At 38.1% G+C, this 6,259-nt stretch overlaps 1 long non-coding RNA gene across 1 annotated transcript; it reads left to right on the plus strand.

Annotated features, from left to right (window-relative positions):
• The first annotated feature begins 328 nt into the window (after positions 1-328).
• Positions 329-2,799, plus strand: LOC131082194 (uncharacterized). Its single transcript, XR_009114336.1, has 3 exons — positions 329-899; positions 989-1,388; positions 2,542-2,799. It is a non-coding gene; the product is annotated as an uncharacterized LOC131082194 (long non-coding RNA).
• Positions 2,800-6,259: the final 3,460 nt, after the last annotated feature.

A 6,259-nucleotide genomic window follows, 5' to 3' on the forward strand; every position in this document is an offset into this window, starting at 1 on the left:
TGTAAGCCAAGCGATCTATTGGTTAAACTATACCATCAACTCTTCCTCATTCCTTTGGGCCTACATTCCCTATTTCCCACGTCTCTCTGTCTACTTGTTATCCTACCCAGCTAGGCCCAGGCACACGCTATCTTGCAGGTGCAAAACTCAAAAATACCTGTGTTCGGTACTTTCCCAGCTCCTGGTCGGCTAACGAGCGAATGTCTGCGTGACCTCTGTCATGGAGCCATTTCTCCACACTATACTATCAAAGTTTAAAGGTAAATTATTATATATTAGGAGATGGTGTAAAGTGTATGTTGTAATGTGTAGGATATATACAAAGATACATACTTGAAAGTCCGTAGAGGAAACAAATTTTTACGCCTTCTGTTTGACTGTTTGTCATATATTTGGTTTTATTTCCCAGGGATCAGTGAATTTTAACTCTGGAGTCCTCTATGCTAAGGATGCTCAGCTTACAGATGATGAAATGTTCAGTAATGGTGAGTTTTTCACCTTCTCCTTCATTGTTTTGCTCATCTGAATAAAAAAAAAAAAAAGGCAAGATTAAAGAAAAAGCAATAGTTTTATTATTTTTACCCTGTTATGTCTGTTTCCTCAGTATTTGCTGGAGCTGTGCTTACCCAAGGTTTGGGTAAAACAAGCTTTGGGTTCCCTCTGTCTCACTGGGAGTTGCCCAATTCAGTTCCATCTGGTGAAATTCACCCTGAGACCTTACAGAACCATCTCCAACTACATGCGAGCCATTTGCAGTTCTCTCCAGACGCCTGGAGAATGGGCGACGTTTCTGAGGATCCGGCGAGCGTGCTTCTGTCAAAACTCAGTCTGTGAAGTTTCTGGGGAAAACCCTTCTGTGTCCTGAAGGGTTCAAACTCTGGCGAGGATCCAGTTATCAGGTGCTCACCTGGATGGTTCCAGCTGCCAAAGGTAACACTTGTACTCTTGCCCTGTAGTTTACATCTATTGTATTTTTGTTATTTTGCAGGATTTTTTGTCTTTGCAAAATATTGTGCATTTCACTCTTTGGAACCTCTCAGATGGTTCTTTGGTGCAGCACCACCCCATGGGACACTTGGCTGCTGTCCTGAAGGGTTTGGTCGCTAGAATTGTGAATCCTGGAGAGTTTGTGAGTCTTCTGTCCCCAGGGAGGTATCATGCTTGGTTTACTTTTGTTCTGTTGGTTAGGCGCTGCTTCTCGTTGCAAGTATGAATTTCAAACTGCCCTGTTCTTATTTTAACTGTTTTCCTGGTTCTCTCCGTCCGGCAGGGAAAGACCCTCGTATCCTTGTCGTCGGGCTCGGTGCTGCCCAAGAAGATACAGAGACTAAAAAAATCATAAGAAGCAAAATATGACTGCAGGGAAAAGAAGCTGGAGAGAACAGAAGGTGATGTTGTTATCCTTACCCTGTATTAGAAACATCCGCTGTGCTTTGATGCTGGCAGCTGCCAGGGGCTTGTTAGCTCTTTGTAGGCAGGTGTAGGTGTTCACTTGTAGTTTTTTTCTCTGTTCAAGTCAATTCAAACTTTGCTAAGCTTATATTTGCAGATTACTCTCTAGCACAGTCCAGCATGACATTTTTGAATGTTGTAAAAATACCATGTTACTTGGAAATTGCTAATGAAGAGAAGCTTTAGGGGAAAATAAGATGTCAGGGTTGGGAGATGTGAGAAGAATTGTGTGGGGATGTTAGACTGAAGTAAAGCACACTTGAAGCTGGACTGGCACGCTGGCAGGTCCCCTATTAAACAGTAGTGCTGAGATTAGCCTGGGGGTTGCCCATTGTTTCTGTAGAAATCAATGTTTCCTGGTCTTCAGAGGTAAGCTGCTTTGAAAAGCTGGAAGGTGCAGCATGCTGACAATCCCCGTGCTTTGGATTAAAAGTAGATTTCAGAAGGGTCCTAAGCTTTTGTCTTTTCCTAGAAGTCGATGTAATCCTATCGAGGAGTTTTTAGTTCTGTGTTGCCATGTCATCCATCAGAGCCCTGTTGTACTAATCATCATACAAGTACAAAACAAAAAATCAGACCCTGTCCCAAGCACTTAGAGACCAGAACACGATTTCCTCGGGCTGCCATTTGGGTGCCATCGGTACTCACCACGAATTGAGCCCTCTGGCTCTGACAGAGCCCCTGGATGCTGACGGAAGGGGGCTGGTCACAGACCCTGGAGGTGCCTGTCCCCCAGGGAGGGAGAGGACGAGGCAGTGTGGCCTGCAGGGAGGGTCTCGTCCCCAGAGAGCAGCCGGCGACTCCATGCCTGCCCGGGGCTGCGGGTGCCCCCTCGGGGTGGACGCCTGCCCTCAGGTTTCCCTCTGGGCACCCGGGGAGGGAACCAGGTCCATCCGTGTGGCAGCTGCAGGGCCTGCAGGCTCTGGGCCCTGGAGCCGAGTGAGCCTGAGCTGCTGCACGCTTGCTGTGAGCTTTGGGGTGAGGGTGCATCACTGCAGGCCTGGGATGGATTGAAATGCGCTGAGGAAAGCAGAGGGAGGGAGGGAGGGAGGGAAATGCTCTGTTAACTTGTGCCAATTCTTCTGTCAGACTCATCACGGCGGGACAGCGTGAGGACTGAAAGTGTAAGAAGATGTGGAGGGAAACAGAGAATCTGACAGGAGCAGCGAACGCACGAGTGCACGAATTTTGCTTTTTGCTTGGATGTAAACTCAGGAGTTGAAAGGAATTTGGGAGTGAGAAGGGACATTTCAGAAGGAGAAGAAGAAAAAGAAGTTGTTGTTGTTGCTACAGTCCTGGCAAAAGCTTTTGTTCTAGCTAATAAAAGAAGTTAGTTTAAAAAACAAAAAGGAAAAAATGTAGTGTTTTTTTTTTTCCTTCACTATGATATGCATTGGTGGTATATGGTGTGTTGTTTTATTTCTTGGTATTATTAACTCTGTGTAAATTGTTTTTTGAGTGAAGCTGACTTTCTGGATGGGTTGGTTTGTATTTGAGGCAGGATTAATTTCAATAGGATTCTTTCATAGATTTCTGATGGGTATTACTGGGATTTTGGTTTTGTTTACTGTATGTATAAACCTAGAGCTTTGGTAGGGCCAGCTGGGCTGCTGGACTTTTGGGTGTGAATTTATTAGATGGCTTTTGTTAAATGCAGTTTTTAATTTTTGAAATGTTTTTCAGTGTAGTGGTTTTAAGGTGGTTTTTAAGAATTCATTGTATTGTTTTATCTTGTTTGTAGTTGGTGTATGATAAGGGATGTGGTGTGACCTTTTGGACATTATGGTTTTGGTGTTCCTAAGTTCTGATTTCTTTCTGGTTGGATAGTTTTTTTTATTTTTATTTTTTGGGACAGGAGCATTTATATGGTGGGTTTTTATAGGCAATATATTTTTTAATTTAGGTAGTGATATTTTTTAGTATTTTAATAGTTTAGGTTTTTTATTTTCATGGTTTTAATTATTTTTTTTAATTTTTTCAAATAACTTTGATAGATCATAGGTTATTATTTGTGCATTAGCATAAAGGTAGAGCTTTGGGGACTTTTTTTAGTAATGTTTAGGGTCAGTTGTGCAGTTTTGAGTCTAGTGAGTTGGTTTGATTTAATTTTTATTGGGTGTTAGTTTTTATTAGCAGTTGTGTCATTTTCAAGGTGTGTTTGAGTTTTTTGGGGTTTTTGAGATATCATTTTAGGAGGAAGTTTATGATGAGCATGTGCGGAGGTTTTGGGCCACTTTATAGTGGGATTTAAAATTTATTTACAGTTAGGTTTATTTGAGTTTTTATTAGGGTTCAATGACGTTGTGGGATGTTTGTTCCGTTAGTAACAGAAATAGGTTTTGTTTTGCTGTGCTGCGATGGGATGGGCGTGTGCTGCGTGCCGGTGCTGACAAAGGTACAGTATTGTTGTGGCTCTGGTGTGTCGGGTTAATGAACTGACATGGTTTAATATAGAGATGAAAACAGAAATAAATATACATTTAAAAATAAATATAACATTAGAGTGGTAAACATAAATATAGATAACAGATACATACATAAAACTAAAATACATAGTATATAATTGTAACATATTATCATATAGATAAATGATAGTCTATTTTATATATATATATATACATACACAAAGATAAATAAATATAGATTGTAGATATAAAAATATTTAAATAGAGTTAAAGTAAATTGGGGTTTTTTTTTAGGTTATAGGCTGGGAATTTTAAATAAATGATAGAAATAAAATATAAATTCAGATATACAAATATATATAGAAATACAAATATCTATACATATTTAATTTAAATAAATATAAGTAAAAATATATATAATACGGAAAATATATATCTATGATTATATTAGAAGGTATTCTCTCTAATATATATAATATCTATGAATAAAATAAATAAAAATATCCATATAAATATCATTATAATTTTGAAAAATAAATTTACTTCCTAAATTTTAAATCTGGTTCAAATAATGGGGTATCCTTGGTTTTTATTTGGTTAGAGGCAGGAGTTTTATTTTAAATAATATAAGTAATATAGAAATGTGGATCTTAAGATAGAAATATATAGTAAATATATAAAGAGAAATTGCTAAACTATGACTATAAATTTAAATATAAATATATGTAAGTAATATGAAGAGTTGTAGTATAGAATATAAATAACATTATATGGCAATATAAATTATAAATGGGAATATAAATATAAAAATATGTAAATATAGTTTAAGAGAAAGGGAATGTTTTGGCTTTTATTTAAGTAGAGGCAGGGTTTTTATTTTGAATATTATAAGTGTTCCAGAAGTAAAAATCTTGACGCAGAAATATTTAATCAATATAAAAAATATGAATAAAAATATATAAAAAATATAAATACCTACTCGCATTGGATGTAATATAGAATATAAATTTATTAATAAATTGACATTGGTAAAGATAAATGTATAAGTAAGTAATAGACATTAATATACATTATAAATACAAATATGAATATAAAAATTGAACATGAGGATAAAATCTATTTAAATATTGTTTAAAACAAAGGGTTGGGGTTTTTTTTATTCTTCTTGTGTTAGAGGCAGAGTTTTTATTTTAAATAATATGAATGTAGATATTATTGTTATATATTTCTAAATATTGAGATATACAATCAAGATATAAATATATATATAAACACAAAATATAAATAAATACAAATAATAGGAAGAGATGTAATGAAGAATACAAATAACAGTATACATAAGTATACATTTTAAATGTAAATGTGAATATGAACCTGAAAAATAGAATTTAAAAAAATATTTAAATACAGTTTTGAAGAAAGGGGTTCTTTTTGGCTTTAATGTGGATGGAGGCAAAGGTTTTATTTTAAATAATCCAAGTGTTACAGAAGTAAAAATCGTAACAGAAATTTATACTTACTATGTAAAAATATTTATAAAAATATACAAATAAATTTAAGTTGTAGGGATATATGCAATATCGAATAGAAATGTATTTATAAAAAGAAATGTGTAAATGGACAGTGTACATCAATATACATTGTAAATAGAAATGTGAATATCAATATGAAAAAATATTTTAAAAATATTTAAATATTTTTTTAAAGAAATTGTTGGGTTTTTTTTTCTTTGTTTTTTTTTGGGTTTTTTTTTTTTTTTTTTTTTGTGTTGTGTTTTGTTTTGTTTTGTTTTGTCTTTTATCCTATTAGGCTAGAGGCAGAAGTTTTTTTCCCCTCTTCCCGGTTTTGGGGCATTTATTTCAGAGCAGTTTTCGGCGGGGATCGCCCCTGTTCTTTTTTGCCGCCTTCGCTGCCCGCAGCCCCGAGGCGCGCTGCGCCCCCGGCTGGGGCGGGCGGCAGTGCTGCCGCCTTGTGGGCAGAGCGCGGTACTGCAGCCGTGCACCGAGAGGCCGCCACCTTGGGAGTGGCGCGTGGGCGATGTCGCGGAGTTTTAATTGACCTTCTCAGCATGGCGGCGAAAAGGGCGGGGAAGTGGAGGACCGGGTGGGTGTAACTGGACTGCCTGCATGGAATACCGACGTCATGGCGGCCCCGACGGATTTTTCTGTGGCGTTTCATGTGTACTCGAGACATGCTGTGGGCTCAGGGGCGCCGCGGGCGGGCGTATTTCGGCGGGTTTGTGAGAGGCATCTGGGTAAACGCCTCGCTGTGCCGGGGTCCTCTCACGGCCGCCTTCCCGCCCCGAGGGAGCCGAGCCGGGCCGAATTATTCCGAAGAGCCGAGTGTGGGCGAAAACAGCCGAGTTTCCCCGAAGAGCCGAGTGTGGGCGAAAACAGCCGAGT

The sequence above is a fragment of the Melospiza georgiana genome, chromosome 4 (assembly GCF_028018845.1).
Source record: "Melospiza georgiana isolate bMelGeo1 chromosome 4, bMelGeo1.pri, whole genome shotgun sequence".
In the NCBI taxonomy this organism is placed as follows: Eukaryota; Metazoa; Chordata; class Aves; order Passeriformes; family Passerellidae; genus Melospiza; species Melospiza georgiana.